General features: G+C 45.6%; 1 long non-coding RNA gene across 1 annotated transcript; it reads right to left on the bottom strand.

Moving 5' to 3' along the window:
* Positions 1-676: 676 nt before the first annotated feature.
* Positions 677-4,677, bottom strand: LOC132540206 (uncharacterized). Its single transcript, XR_009551418.1, has 2 exons — positions 4,193-4,677; positions 677-2,017 (listed from the first exon to the last, which is right to left on the bottom strand). It is a non-coding gene; the product is annotated as an uncharacterized LOC132540206 (long non-coding RNA).
* Positions 4,678-16,236: the final 11,559 nt, after the last annotated feature.

Here is a 16,236-nt window from a genome sequence, read left to right as displayed (position 1 = left end):
TAAAAAACAGAATTAATCTAAATGTCTAGAAATTTAATGGGTCCCGAGGACACAATGCCATGGGCATCATAGGAAAAGGACCCCCAACACTCTGACAGAGGTGATTCTTAGTTTCCCAAGGCTCATTCTCCCTTTTCTTAGTAACAGAGCCCTCTACTTTGAGTGGGGACACACAGCTGCCTGTGGGCACTCATGTTCTCTGCTGCCTTTGCACCTGGGTGTGGCTGCGGGAGAAACAAGGTAGAAATGGAAATGGGATACACCACTGTGGCATCGTCTCCTTAGAGTTAAAGTCACCTGTCCTAGATTTGCTCATTGAAGTAGAATGGACTGCAGATGTGGTGCCTACTTATTCTTAAAATTCACCTCCCGGAAGCAGATGGGAAAACCTAGGGTCTCTGTGTGACTTGCTGTACCAGAACCATCTGGCCAGCCTGGACCATTCAGTCAAGGTTATGAACAAAAGAGAGAACCACCTTCCTCATGGAGTTTCTTGGAGTCACATACTTTTGGATTTCTGAATATGACTTGGTCTGCATTTAAACTCATCCCAGAGTCAAAGGAAGCCCATCTGTGAAGCTTCCACTGAAACAATATCATGCTGATCTGCTCAGTGTACCTGACTGTAAGGGCCTTTTTTCTATCAGCTCACAACAGTATAACAAAACACACTGGATGACTTAACCAACAAGACTTGATTTTATCAACATTCCAGAGACTGGCATCCAGCACCAGGGACCAGCACCAGTCAGGACCCTCTTTCTCACTTAGAGACATTGCTGGGGTGGAAGTGGGGTTGGGGAGCAGAGAGTAGGGCTTCCTTCAGTGAGGCACTAATCCTATCACAGGAGCTCTGCCTTCATGATCTCACCTAGTCGTATCCCAGAGACGTTTTAAAATTTTTTATATTTATTTATTTATTCCCTTTTGTTGCCCTTGTTTTATTGTAGTTATTATTGTTGTTATTGATGTCATCATTGTTGGATAGGACAGAGAGAAATGGGGAGAAAAAGGGAAGATGGAGATGGGGAGAGAAAGATAGACACTTGCAGACCTGCTTCATATTTTTGTTTGCCTCCAGGGTTATTGCTGGGGCTCCATGCCTGCACTACAAATCCACTGCTCCTATAGGCTATTTTTTCCCCTTTTATTGCCCTTGTCATTTATCATTGTTGTTATTGGATAGGACAGAGAGAAATTGAGAGAAGAGGAGAGACAGGTTGGGGGAGAGAAAGAAATATGCCTGCAGACCTGCTTCACCACCCATGAAGCATCCCCCTTGCAGGTGGGGAGCCAGGAGCTCGAACTGGATCCTTAGCTGGTCCTTGCACCATGTGCACTTAACCTGCTGCACTACTGCCCCCCCCCCAGAGACCACTTCTTAATATCACCCTACTGGGGGTTAAGGATTCAGCACATACATTTCTGGGAGGCCAAACATCCAGAACAGAAGATTCCTATGGTAAAAATGGGGCATTTTTGGAAATGTTTATATCACTTACCCACAGACCAAGGGGTAAGCTAGTTAAATGAGCATTTGAACTCACATCAGCCAGCCTGTTTAGGCTCCTGAAGCCCTTCAGCATAGGTCTTCCTGTATTGTCAGATTATATTCTAAAGTTCCAGTGAAGCATGTTTTCTCAATGCAAACCATCTGTTCTCAGGCACTTAATGCTCAGGTGATTTCTAATCATCTGAGTTTTGAACACTGGTTCAGGTTGTCAAGCTTCAACAGAAGGACTTGTGAGAACAAAGTGCTGATCCCCACACCAGAATTTCATATTCAGTAGGTCAGACATGGGGCCTGAGAATTTATATATTGTGTAGGGTCACAGACATTCTAAGGTTCACAGCTGAGATCCTTCCACGTGGAGTTCCAATTTCCTCTGGCAGGTCCTACAAGAGGCACACAGTTCTCTGGCAAGGTGAACAAAGCCTTCAGGCTAGGGCCTGGTAGAAACACTCCCCAGCATGTTCTTTTAGTATCTCCAAAGTGCCAACATGCATTTCTGTAACTCTGTGAGTGGACAAACATATAACTTATGTAACAAATATTGCTATGTGCTCATTCTGTACCAGGCACTGAGGTAGTAATGGAGCAGAAAGCCAGCCCCTGTGGAGCTGGGAAGTGGGAAGATTCATTCACTGAATTTCAATTATGTTCTAAATCCTTTACACTGTGTCAAGTCTTCACAGGACAGAGACATTTAGGTGTCATTCTCATCTTCAAGTTAAGAAGTAGAACCTCCTAAAGGAAGTCACTCACATTGTTAAATCTGTCTCCAGAAACTCACGTACTTTCCATAGCACCACAGCACAATAGATTTGGCTGCCACTTCAAAGGAATGTTTAGCAGAAATGCCCTACATTTTTCCCACAGGGGTTTTCTTTACCACCTTGAGAGATGAAAAGATTTTTGAAGTGTTGGGGGACTTCCAGTAGAAAGTCCTAAGGCTAAAATGTATGGCTTGTGTCATGGGTACAAGGTGGGGGACCATGTTTCTAACTCTCACCCACAACCCACTAGAGTGCTTGGGTGGGGGAGGGGATTATTACTGCTGGGCCCCATGAAATTCTCTGATTCTGAAGGTTACTTTGAACACTGCCTAACAATAAAACTCACAGGTACAAAAACAAAAACCATCACCGATCCCTGGCTAAAACTGAAGGGCCATCTTTCCTCTAGTCATTCAGTTCATTAGTACTTCTTGAAACTTCAGGTAGCTGGCACTATAGTACCAACTGTGCTATTCAGAAATTAGGAGGACTTTGTCTTTCTATTCATTTATAAAAAGGAAAAATTGACAAAACCATAGGATAAGAGGGGTACAACTCCACATAATTCCCACCACCAGAACTTCGTATCCCATCCCGTCTCCTGATAGCTTTCCTATTCTTTAACCCTCTGGGAGTATGGACCCAAGGTCATTGTGGGATGCAGAAGGTGGAAGGTCTGGCTTCTGTAATTGCTTCCCCGCTGAACATGGGCATTGACAGGTTGATCCATACCCCAGTCTGCCTCTCTCTTTCCCTAGTAGGGTGGGTCTCTGGGGAAGCAGAGCTCCAGGACATATTGGTGTGGTTATCTGTCCGTGAGGTCTGTTTGGCATCATGCTAGCATCTGGAACCTGGTGACTGAAAAGACAGTTAACATATAAAGCCAAACAAATTGTTGAACGATCATGAACATAAATGCTGTAATAGTGCAGATGAAGAGTTGGTGGGGGGGTCCTTCATTTTGTAGATAGCTAGTAGGCATATTTTAGTTGTATTCCAAAGGGCCTGTAGCTATACTAGTTTTGGTTTTTTTCTTTTTTTTCCCCTGAGCCTGAAATCTGATATGCAGGTGGATCCAAGTTATTGTCTGGGGAGATGATGTCATTCATGGCTGGAAAAATGACCAGAAAGCTGGATCAGGGAAGAGAGTAGCTCCCTAATATGGGAAAGGGGTATAAATATTGTTGACTGTAAACCCTATTAATTTGATGTAATCTGGGGTCCATATTCAGCTTAGGAGCCTATGTGACCTCTGCATCCCTGTAGATCTGAGCTTATGTTCTATGGTCATGAGTAGGAACATTCCAAGCTGTCCCAATATCAACCCATCTTCCTCAGGTGTAGCATAGAGTATGTTGTCCATCCTCCCTTCGGAGGATGGAATATTCTCTGTCATTGTTGATCCAAGTTGAGGGCAAGGTCCTATGGGGGTCCCACAAAGGGGTCTATCGTGTTGTACCTGATAGAGATGACAGGTAACAATGGAGAGAAGGATTTATTTGAGGTCTAGGCCATCATATCTGTTTGGGAATCTCAGTACTCCCTGAATAGGGCCCCAGCTGATGGGGTGGTCTGATCATTAAAGTATGCCAGTCTCTTGCCCTTATTCAACTTTTGCAGTCCTTGCTTTGATAAGGTTAGCTTTGGAGTGAGTGAGAAAACTGTAGTAGGGAGTAGTAGGTGAGGAGGGTATCTAAGTCTAAGTAGACACTATTTCATTATGAACTTTATACTGACTTACTGCAGACTATTGTGTACTTTTGCTTTCAGGTATATATTTTGCCCTAATTTATGGATACATATTAACATATGCTCTATTTCATGGGACCTGGTCTGTATCTAGGTTTTGGGACTTTGTTAGGAAGTGAACCACCTGAAATGGAATTAGAGAATACTATGAAAGGAAAGGTCTCACCTGAGTAATGAGGGTGAAGGGTTGTCATTAGACGCCTGATGTCTCTGGACACAGTCTGAAGTGAAGCATGCTGAGGTGGTACTCGTAGCATTGATTAGGTTGGGACTGGCAGATGCAATATCATTTGGTATGAACTGAGAGAAGCATGCAGGAAAGTGAGTCCCACACTAAAGGTTCCAGGACTGGGGGAAATATAGTCTCTATAGAGGAAGTGGGAGGTTCCTGTTGTCTTAGGGTTTAAGAAGATAATAGATAGTTATTGCTATAATCACATTATATGGTAATTGGGTTAACTTTGAAATATCCCTGTTAGGATTTACTGTATCATACACAACATCACCATAATTTATGTCCTTTGACATTATTTGTATATAGTTGTGCCACTGGTTGCTTCTGTTCTCCCTGGTCTAAGCTTTTAAGGGAGTCAACATATCAAAGACTCAGCCTATGTGTTAAAAAGATTCAGTCTGTGCTTTAAAAAGTTTGAGAGATTCAGTCAATTTTTCCCCTCTCGTATTAATTAAATAGTGATTTATATGACTACAAATTAATAGGAGTGTACATAAACACCTTTCTCACCACCATAAGACTGTCTCCCATTCCACCACCACCACCACCACCACCACCACCCCCCCCGTGAAGCCAAACATCCACCCTCACCCTCAACCCAGGGTTTTTACTTTGGTGCCCTACTCCAATTTAAAAAAAAAAAAAGCAGGATAAAAGCAGGATTTGACTAAATTTGGAGGACTTTGTCTTTCTTCTCAGGGAACTTATGACTTTCATGTAGATTCTTTTCCCTTGCAGTCCCCCAGCTACATCTGGGGGTCCTCATTGAGGCAATAATTTTGGCCTTATGTTTTATGGCTTGAACTTTCTCTAACCATAATCAATTTACACACCATTTTATACTATTAATATATAGGAATTATTATATAGAAGCTATTAATATATAGGAATGGGGACCCAGGTTTGATCCCTGGTACCACATATGCTAGAGCTGAGCAATGGTCTAGTCTCTCTTTCTCTCTCCTTCAGTATCTCTGTCTCTCATAAAAATAAGTTAATGACAAAAATATGAGTTGACATCTGATGATATAATGCAATGATACTTTTTTTTAATAAAATGAGAGTTAGAATTTAAGATCTTACAAAAAAAAAAAAAATTAAGAAGAGGTGGATCCTGGGGAAACAAGAAAAGAAAAAAAATATTCTTGGAAAGGATCTCTAATCCTTAAAAAAGATTCTGATTCAAGGGGCTGGGTGGTGGCACACCTAGTTGAGGGCACATGTTACAGTGCGCAAGGACCCGGGTTTGAGCCCCCGGTCCCCACCTGCATGGGGGAAGCTTCACAAGTGATAAAGCAGGGCTGCAGGTGTCTCTCCCTCTCTATCACCCCCTTCCCTCTCAATTTCTGGCTTCCTCTATCCAATAAATAAATAAAGATGCCCCCCCAAAAAAAAAACCTTAAATAAAAAACATTCTAATCCTCCAAAAAGGGAGAGAGGAAAGGAGAATTAGAAGAGAAAGAGGAGTTTATGGAGCAAAGTAAAGAAAAGTGGGTGGGCAGACTCAAGAAAGGTAAAGGGTTTCCCAGGCTCTGCTGAGATCACATGGAGATGTGTGACGTCAAGTGCATGCTGCCTCCAGGGGACAGTATACTCTAGCTTCTTTATGAAAACAAGGACCAGTGTGTAGCCATCAGTAGGTGTGGTATCTTTAACAGGTGAATTTATTTCATTGTGTTTGGAGGCCTGGGATCAAATCCAGGGGTGGGGGTGGGTGCTGGGAAGCTGGGTTCTTGATCCCAGAGAACTGGCAGGAAGCTTGTGCAGCCTCTCCTCCAGGGAGAGGACTTGACAGTAAGAGCAACAAATAGGTCTTTGTTTACTTCTTAAAAATGCTCTGTACCTGGCACTACTATGGACACCCTACTTTATTCCCTTGTAACCTTAGCTCCCTGAGGGCAATGAATGGTTGTCTGCAGATTTTCTGTAGTGATTTCAAACCTCAATAAGCCAAGCTGTATACAGGCTGCTTCTCTAAACATCGAGTTGGTCTTGGACACAGCTGACTTCTGGAGACTTTTCCCTTTGCCACTGTGGGGTAATAATGATACTAAATACCTCACGGCAAAAGGGACTTCTTATACACCATCATCTTCTCATCAAACACGTTTAGTTACTAAGGCAGTGTTGTCACCTGCATGTCCCTGGAATTGAGAGGAGTTATCAGTGAAGAACTAGCACCTAAAGAAGTCATCAGTGACACTAAGAGACTTAGGGACAACACACAGGAAGTTTTATGTAGCTGCATCAGGTCACACATGAATGTGCAGGGACACGTTTGCATTAAAGACAAACATACCAATTAAGCCACTTCACTCATTCAGACAAACCTGCAAATTGTCTCTTTAGTGCCCATCACCAGGCTTTGCACAGGGAAGTCATGAGGGATTAAGTCTGTCCTCATGAAAATAAAGTCTAAACAGTCATGCCTACCAACATGGAACTACATTGTGATGGATGGCACAGAGTTTCACACATCCTGAGAACTGTGAATGAGACATTTTCCTATCCCAAATGTCTCAGATGGCTTCCCCATTAGGTTCAACAGGTGCTGTCAACAGGCAGCAAAGGGAAAGGGGCAGAGGAACATTCCAGACACACCAGGAATAGCATGTAACAGTGTTCAGGAAGGCCTGTAGCCTACAGGAGCTTGGAGGAGTTGTGAGGACTGCTGAAAGTTATCCAGTGATGTCCAGTCCTTACTGGCACCCCACTACCAGACCTCCAAATATCAACACACCATCTTTATGAAGTACTGATGAGACTAATAAGTTTGTGATTTGCCAAAAGTAGCTATTTTGTGTCAAATTAACCTGGTTATCATAGGCTAGCAGAATTACAAATAGCAGGAAGGGGGTAGATAACATAAGTTATGCAAAGAGACTCTCATGCCTGAGGCTTCAAAGTCCCAGGTTCAATCCCCTGCACCACTATAAGCCAAAGCTGAACAGTGCTTTGGTTAAAATAAATAAATAAATAAAATAATTGCAAATGGTGGAGCATCTATTGAACTTTCCATTTTTTCTGTCTATAACTTTCTGAGAAACCTCAATACTATTTTTCCATAGGGCCTGACCCAGTTTACATTCCCACCAGCAGTGTTCTAGAGCCCCCTTTTCATATTTTCACCAGCACTTCATGTTTCTGGCCCTTTTGTTGTAGGCCATCCTCATAGGTATGATTTGCATTTTCCTGATAATCAGTGACTTTGAACATTTTTTTCTTGTGCTCTTTGGCCATCAGTATGTCTTCTTTAATGAAGTGTTTGTTCAACTCTTCTTCCCATTTTTTAAAAATGTATTTATTTTGCTTCTGAGACTTCCACTGGGGTTTAATGTCAGCACTATTCATAGCTTCAGGCAGATGTTTGTTTGTCATTCATCCCTGGAGCTCCACCACTCCAAATTAACTTTTTTATTTTTTCAAATAAAGAGATAAATGGAGACAGAGACTCAGAGGTTAAAAGGGGAAAATTGCTACAGTCACAGCACTACATCTTCTGTGTAGTGGGGACCAGGTTTAAAAATGAGCTCTGCACTCAGCTATTAAAAATGGTGATTTCACTTTTTTAACCCCATCTTGGATGGAGCTTGAAGGAATCATGTTAAGTGAAATAACTCAGAAATAAAAGGATGAATATGGGATGATCTCACTCATAGACAGAAGTTAAAAAACAAGATCAGAAGGGAAAACTCTAAGCAGAACTTGGATAGGGGTTGGTGTATTGCACCAAAGTAAAAGACTCTGGGGGTGGGAATAGGGGGGGGGGTTCAGTTCCTGGAACATGATGGCAGAGGAGGACCTAGTGGGGGTTGTTATGTGGAAAACTGGGAAATTTATGCATGTACAAACTATTGTATTTTACTATCAACTGTAAACCATTAATCCCCCAACAAAGAAATAATAATTACAAAAAAAAGGGAATTTAAAACATTAATCACCCAATAAAGAAATTTAAAAAAACATTCTCTGCACATGACAAAGCAGGCATGATATCCAGGTGAACTCTCTTGCCAGACCTTTTTTTTTTTAAATTTTTTTATGCTTCCAGATTTATTTCTGGGACTCAGAGCCTGCACTATGAATCCACTGCTCCTGGTGGCCATTTTTTCCATTTTGTTGTTGCTATTGTTGTTGTTGCTATTGCATTGTTGTTGGATAAGACAGAGAGAGATCGAGAGAGGAAGGGAAGACAGAGGGGGAGAGAAAGAGAGACACCTGCAGACCTGCTACACTGCCCGTGAAGTGACCCACCTGCAGGTGGGGAGCCAGGAGCTGGAACTGGGATCCTTGCGCCAGTCCTTGTGCTTTGCACCATGTGCACTTAACCTGCTGTGCTACCTCACGGTCCCTAGACCATTATATTTCAAGATAAAGGATGAGAGAGGGAGAGACAAAGAAGGAACACTGCTCCACTGCTTATAAAACCTTCCCTTTGCATGATGCTCCCATGTAGTGACTGGGGCTGGGACCTGGGTCCTCTCACTGGGTGAAGTGTGTGCTCTTCTGGGTGAGCTCTCTCTCTCTCTCAGACTCCCCTCCTCCCCACTTTTTGACAGGATTTTTTTTTTTTTTTAGTTTTGTTAGTTCTTTTTATATCTTGGATATAGTCCTTTGTCAGATGTATGTTTTGTAAATATTTTCTCTTATTCAGTAGGATGTCTCCTAGTTGTACCAATAGTTTCCTTTGTTATGCAAAAACCTTTTTAGTTTGGTTTAGTCCCATTTGCTTAATTTTGTTTTTATTTCCCTTGTCAGTGGAGTCAAATCATGAAAGATATTCCTATCTTTAGTGTGTTGCCTATATGATTTGGGGGTTATCCTAGGAGAAGGTTGTCTGATTGTATGCAGTCTAATTCCAATTCATTGGAAACTTGTCCTGCGGGTGAAATAAAGATCATCTTCTGAACATGGCAAATCTGCACATGCAGAGGCTCTTGTGAGTGGGAAGAGAATGGTTGCAGTCTTTGGATAGCATGTGCAGTTTGGTTTGGATTTCCTGTTGGCCACAGTAGCAGCACAAAACTCAGTATCACCACCTGTAGGGAGGGCAAACTTTATGCTGGGAGACAACAAACCTTTACCTTTGAACCCTGTAGGGATGTGGGTGCATTGAAGGGAAGTCAGTTCCTTCATGAGCCCTGATCTCTTTCATTCTGTTTTCCCCTTTGGAAAGGAAGTCTAGAAAACTCTGTGTCATCATCATAGGCTTTTCTGGTCAAATGCAGCCCACTTCTCTGTGCTTCTGCCTGAGTTTTCCTCTGATGCTGTGCCCTGCCTCTCCTTCCCTTCTTAGGCTGTCTTTCTGTCTAGATTTCACCTTCCCAACTTCTGGGGGGTGGTAGGATCTTCCATCTCAGGGCTGTCCTGGTATCCTTAACAAATCACACTGTTCCCATAGGAGAAAATAGTTAGTGTGACCATTCCAGCTGTCTGTGACCAGCAAGGAGGCCCAAGTCATTTTAGACAAAGCAGACAGACACTCCCTCCTCTTTGGGCCTTCAAGGAGCTGAGGACCCTGTTCCACATGGGATGTCCCTCTTCTCTAAACTTCATTGTGTTTCTTGTTTACAGTGTCACCTTCGCCCATTGTGTGTAGCCTAATTATTTACCACTTCTCTCTGGCTGTCTCCTGCTTCCTGCCATCTTGCTCTGACCACTTGATTGTCTTCTGCCCAAAGATCCTATGTCTGCTGTGGCTCCCTCATTGTCTAAGGCAGTTTCATCTCACAGCAGACAGCTGGTAAGTGATTGATGGGTGAGGACCTGAGTCTAACAGAGGCCCATTTAGATTGTGACCTAGTGATTTACATGATCTTGAAGAGGCTTTGCACATTAGAAAAACAAAGTGCCTTTCCTGTAGGAGCCTTAGGAGGAGGGACCTGCACCTACCTTAGGGCTAGGTATAGGCACCTGTTTTCTGAGGAAGCATTTGGACCTCACAGTAGGGAAGGTGGGGAAAGCTGGGACTGTGGGGTTTTGAACACAGCCTTCCTTCTTATTAGAGGTTTAATCAGTGGAGACTTAGTGGCCTTACAGAAGGAGCAAATATGTAATACCTTAACCTCCTGCTCTATTTGGTCCCTTGATAAACTGGATAGGAAGGAGCCTCCTGACAATCTGCACCAGCCTGGAGACCCTATCATGGACATCCCAGAACAGGGCCTTACCAATCATCAGTGCTATTCTGTACCCATGTAGACATAAGATTAACCTTCTCTCCAAGTTGTAGAAGGAGGTAATATATAATAGAAAACTGGGATTGGGGAGATAGCATAATGGTTCTGCAAAAGATTTTCATGCTTGAGGTGCTGAGATCCCAGGTTTAATCTTCAGCACCACCATAAGCCAGAGCTGAGCAGTGCTCTGCTCTCTCTCCCTCTCCCTCTCTGTAGCTCTTTCTCTCTCTTTCTCCCCCACCTTCCCTCTCTCATTAAAATAAAATATATAAAAACAAGTAAAAATTAGACTAGAAAATAGGAGTGGTAGGTCCTTCTTAAATACCAAGATTAGTGTCACCCAGCAGCTTCAGAGATGCTGTCTGAGGTGTGAAGAGAGAAGCTCCTGGGATCTCCCTGTCATCCACTTATCAGTCAGGCCCTTGTGGGACCAGAGAGGAAAGGCACAGCAAGGACTTTGAAATGTGGGGGACCTGGTAGATCTGCCACCTGGATGCACCTTGGGTACTCTGATGCCTTTCATAGTACTCAGTAAAGGATGTAATACCTGTTGCCACAAAACAGAAGGACAGATTCTTGTCCTTTGTTGATTTGAAAGCTACTATTAGCTCACTAGGTTGCAAAGACTGCAGACAGCCAGCTTGCCAAAGAGACTTGCTTTTGAGAACATTGAGACTTTCTCACTAGTCAGCAGAGAGACAAATATAAGTTAGTTGTAATCCAGTCTGTGTAACAACAGTGATTTTTTTTGTTTGTCTTTTGCATTTTCTTCCCTCTCATTCCCTTCCCAAAGTGAAATATATGCAAACCCATCCCTTTCTTTTTTTCATTCATTTCATTTGCTTTAATCCCTGTAATCACAGTAAAATTCAATAAATGGTATTTCTAGAATGGACAGTATCTCATAAGGAAGAAACACAGGCAAGTTGTATAAGGTAAGGTTCTTCGTTCTGTGTGTGCATGAATGTGTGCATGAGTGTGAGTGTATTTTGTGCATGTGAGTGCACATCAATATTTGTGTGTGTGTGTGTGTGTGTGTGTGTGTGTGTGTGTGTTTGGCTCCAGCCAATAGCTAGGCAGGCATTTTTACCTCCTTCCTCAGTATCTTGGTCACATGGGAGGGTAGCACCTAGGCTGAGACAATCAAGGGCAAGTTTCCCAGCAACCTATGGCTGGTAGCAATGGAGACCAACAATGGAGACCCCCTGCCTAGATCTGTCTTACAAACAGTGTAAGCCCTGCTAGTTCACACTAGAACTGTAGTTGCAGAATCATCAGAAAGATATGGCCAGAAAGCTTCCACTACCTAATCTGCATGTCACAACACCAGGGTTGGGGAGAAGAAAGCAGAGGCAGAGAGGCACTGGTGCCTCTGAACCCATCGAGGATGTTCCTTCTTGGGCAACACTTTGGAGCCCAGAGATAGGGATAGGTTCTCTTCCCCCAGGGCTTCCTATGTAGTTACCTCCACCCCAACAGGACTTCAAGGACAGGGGTGTCTGTTTTGGGGCAATTGACAGAGCCTTTTGTGAAACATCTGGCTTCAGTGTCCTAGTAACCTTGACACAAGAAAACCATGAAGCATACCTTGGGTGGTGGTGGTGTGGGGAATAGTTGATAAAAATGATAAAGTCCAGGAGTCGGGCAGTGGCGCAGTGGGTTAAACGCAAGTGGCACAAAGCGCAAGGACCAGCATAAGGATCCCAGTTGAAGGTTCAAACCCCCGACTCCCCACCTGCAGGGGGTCACTTCACAAGTGGTGAAGCAGGTCTGCAGGTGTCTGTCTTTCTCGCCCCCTCTGTCTTCCCCTCCTCTCTCCATTTCTCTCTGTCCTATCTAACAACAATGACATCAATAACCACAACAATGTTAATACAGCAAGAGCAACAAAAGGGAAAGTAAATAAAAAATAAATGATAAAGTCCAGATCACACACTAAAACTAGCTTCGCCAGAAACTGGACTGCTCAGGACAAGGACACCTGTTTAGACCAAACTCCATCCACAAGTAGGAATTGTGTAGAGGATGTAGCAAATCTGAGAAGGGGTCAAAAGCTGTCTCCTACAGGGACAGAAGGAAGGGGAATTTCTATTTTGAAAGGCAAAACTGGAGGGGCAGGAAAGTTTCCACCAATATCTGGGGAGTGGGTGGTGATGGTTCTTTGAGGATGAGCTAGATCTGTGTATCATGTTCCTCCAAAAATGAGACCCAGGAGCTAGGATTGAGCTCAGGGTCCTCCTCAACATAGTGGCTCCTGCAAGTTAGAACATGCAAACACAGTCCTCCAGGGGAGAGGTGACCTTGCCTCAGGAAGTGAACCTTTGCAGCAAAGGCTATCTAACAAGAGCCACTATGGCCTCCCTCAACTAAAGCTGTTTGAGGAGCTGAAAATGAACCAGATTATATGGTAGATCTTGAGGAAGACCTCAAGTGCTCCAGCAGGAAAGGGATTATAAAATGCTCTACCCTCCTCTCATCCACATCTGGTCTGAACATGATGCGGGGAAACTCCCTTCACAGAGTTTAGCCTCCCCAGTAGAGTGCCCACCAGTTATTTCTCAAGCAAATGGAAAATTCTGGAAAGAAGTAGTACTTTCTAGAGCCTAATATACAGACGTTACATTACAGTACAGACATTTTTCTAAGATGCCAGTTCAGCCTCTTACTACCCCATCCCAGGACAAGAATCAAGAATTCAATCCCAGATTCCAGTTCAATTCCAGTGAAGCAGAAAATGCCAGAGTAACTATAAATGAAATTGTCTGTGTTGGGGGGAAGGTGTTCCTGCTTGTCCCCATTGCTATCAGCATACAGGGTCCACTCTGAAGCCCAGAATCATGTTCTGAGGGGAACATAGTTGATGATGAATGTAAGGCTGCTCATCCCAGGCCCTGGGAGCTGTCCCCCACATTTCCATGGCTGTGGTTGCAGCTCCTGTGCCCCTCCCCAAACCCTCCTGCCTTCCGCTGCAGGGCTGTGTGTGGAGGGCTGGGTGCTCTGCTCTCCCATGCACACAGCCTGCTGTGTGGTTCTCTGCACACTGCACATGGTGTCTCTTGGCCAGGATGAGTCACCATGCTACACACACCTGCACCCCTTCCACCAGCACCAGTCAACAGAGCCCAGCTCTGTTGTGTGAGCATGTGAATGCCCTTGACCTCTGTGTTGGGTCTGGGGGTGTGTGTGCTGCTGGGGACATAGAGATGCCCCTGCGGTGCAGTTCTGGTTGACAGAGACTATGGGGTACACCCTCTCTTTTGAAGGCAGGTGAGCCCCCATCATAACTTCTCTGATCTTGGGCAGGAACAACTGATGGCAGACTTGGTTTGTCATATCTCTGATTCCAGCCCAACTTCTGTGGCCACCTGCTCAACAACAACACTGCACTCTGAGCCCCTTCTTCTTTCACAAGGTGGATTCTATTGTACTTCCATCATCACAGTCTCACAGCAACAGCTGGGTGTTTCCTAAGCTACAGCTTGTACTTCTGGCTGGGGCTGAGGTCCCCACACTCCTCTCAGTGGCCCTCTTTGTCCCATGAATGCTTGAGCAGAGCCATAAAATATCCTAGAATTATTACTCTTCACTAGAAAAAAGAGGAAAAGAGACTAAAGATTGTCTTTTGCACTCTGAGACTCTACAAAGTAGAAGGATCACTTCCTTCTTTTCTGCAGAGAAGCATTAGGCCTCTAGTGCAGTTCTGAACAGCTGTCTGAACTCCCTGACAGCCACACCCCACTTGTCAGGGGCACCCTCCCTCTGGAGGAGCCTGTCCTCTCCGCTTTCAGCCTGTTCCCTGGCCCCCTTCACAAGGGGCCTTGAGGGACACAGTGTGCTGAAGTTATTCATTACTTGACTTAGAGGAGGTCAATGAGCAGGAAGCTCTCACAAAGCAAGGGAAAGGTGGCATAGAGGGTGGGGAGCTTGGTGGGGTGACCTTTGCCAGAGCTGGGAGTCCAGAATGGGAAGGTGGTAAAGTCATAGCAACTGGCCCAAGGTTAGACAAGGTCAAATGGAACTAGCTAATTGAAGAAAGACAGCCACTTAACCACACTCAATTTAGGTTTCCCCATTCTCCCACATAATCCCTGTAACAATGTAGCGCTTACATTTTACAGTGTCACTGCCCAAGGTCACACCACCAGCAATGAAGGGATGTGAGAATGCTGGTCTGTGTCCATCCTCATGGACAGTGGTTGTGGGTGGATGACCCAGTGGGTTGGGTGAGGAGAGCAGAGGGCAGGCTGGTGGGGTTGGACCTGAAGGAGAGCACCCTGGTTCCCACAGAGCTGAGATTATGTGCCCCAGCAGTCCCAGGCTCCAGGTAAACAGGATTCTAGAAGCAAGGAGGAGGATGGTTTAGAAAGAAATACTATAGGTCAAAGTGTGAGCCCCAGAAACCTATGTACTGAGAGGGGTTCTCTCAGAGAAAGGTAGTAGGACTATGGGGCACGTGCTGGGCAGCCCAGAGGGTGTGAGAGGATTCTACAGAAAGCTCTGTCACTGTGAGCCTTTCTCGTGTCTTTGATTTCCTACATGTTTCAACTGGAAAGAGAGAAAGAGAAGTAGAGTGGAGGGAGAGGAGGAATCAAGGGGTGGGGTAAGTAGAAGCACTGGTACCACCCCTCCCTGTAAACCCCCCACTCTTCCACCTTTACCCCATCCCTCCTCCCGAATGCACCCACACATTCTCCCCAATGCTACACCTAGTGGACACTCCAAAAACAGGCCCTTCCAGTGACCTGTCCTGCTGGAAACTCCTCTGTTAGGTAACTTCTGCCGGGAGGGGCCAGCCAGCATCCCACCTGCAGGTGCAGACTCTTCCTGTACTTGGTGCTTTTCCAAAGTAAACACTGCAGGAACAAAGCAGGATGGCTTCCCCCCCAACACACACACACACACACACACACACACACACACACACACACACACACACACACTTGTCCTCACGCTTGTCCTTGATAGTGCCTGTGTGCAGCAGCACCCGGGTCGCAGGAAAGGTGGCAGTCTCCTCCTGTGTTGCAGGAATTTTCAGGTTTGCCCAGGCTTGGCAGGTGGGCATGCAGAAGGCTTCATGACAGAGCTAGTTCTGTCTTAGCCCAAGTTATCCTTAGACCTGTGAGGTTGACCTTGGAGACAGGTGGCCCCATGTTGGGTGTTTCCTAGAAAAGGGGCCGCCAGTCTCCCCAACCTGATTGGGTCACATTTATGGTTTCTCCGCAGTCACTGCAGAGGTCCCCCTGCAATTTCTGCTGTGTCACTGCTCACAGAGCCCGGGATGCGGCTGGAGCTCAGTGTGGGGAGATGAAACCAGGAGTGAGGCTTCTCAGTGGCGGGGGATGAGGGAGGAAAAGGGGCTTGCGCATCCACAAGCTTCCCTGCCCCATGTCCTCTTGCTCCCCAACATCCTGTGGCCTCGTGGATTTTGCAGCAGGACCAGGTGGTCGGTGTCCCCAAGAAAAGTGCGCTAAGGAGAGTCTCCAACAAACCTGGCCCTACCACGGATCTGGCCTGTTTTCCGTGGTGCCATCCACGCCGGGCTGGTGCCACCCCTTCCAAGCCGGGCTCCGGGTCGCCCCGAGCGGGTTGGCACCAGTCCTGCGGGAGGTGGTTCCCGCAGCCCGCGGTGAGCACAGCCAGGCGGTCGGAGCCGGGGCTGCCCGGCGGGGAGGAGCGGACCCGGCCGGAACTGCGCTGGGGCCACAGGGAGCGCCCCAGGGCGGCAGGTGCAGGGCTGCGGGCGGGGCGGGCAGAGTCCCCTGCTCCCCGGCGACCGGGAGTGACCTTCCCCCGCCC

The sequence above is a fragment of the Erinaceus europaeus genome, chromosome 9 (genome assembly GCF_950295315.1).
Source record: "Erinaceus europaeus chromosome 9, mEriEur2.1, whole genome shotgun sequence".
NCBI lineage: Eukaryota > Metazoa > Chordata > Mammalia > Eulipotyphla > Erinaceidae > Erinaceus > Erinaceus europaeus.
This window is presented reverse-complemented; position numbering and strand designations above follow the sequence as displayed.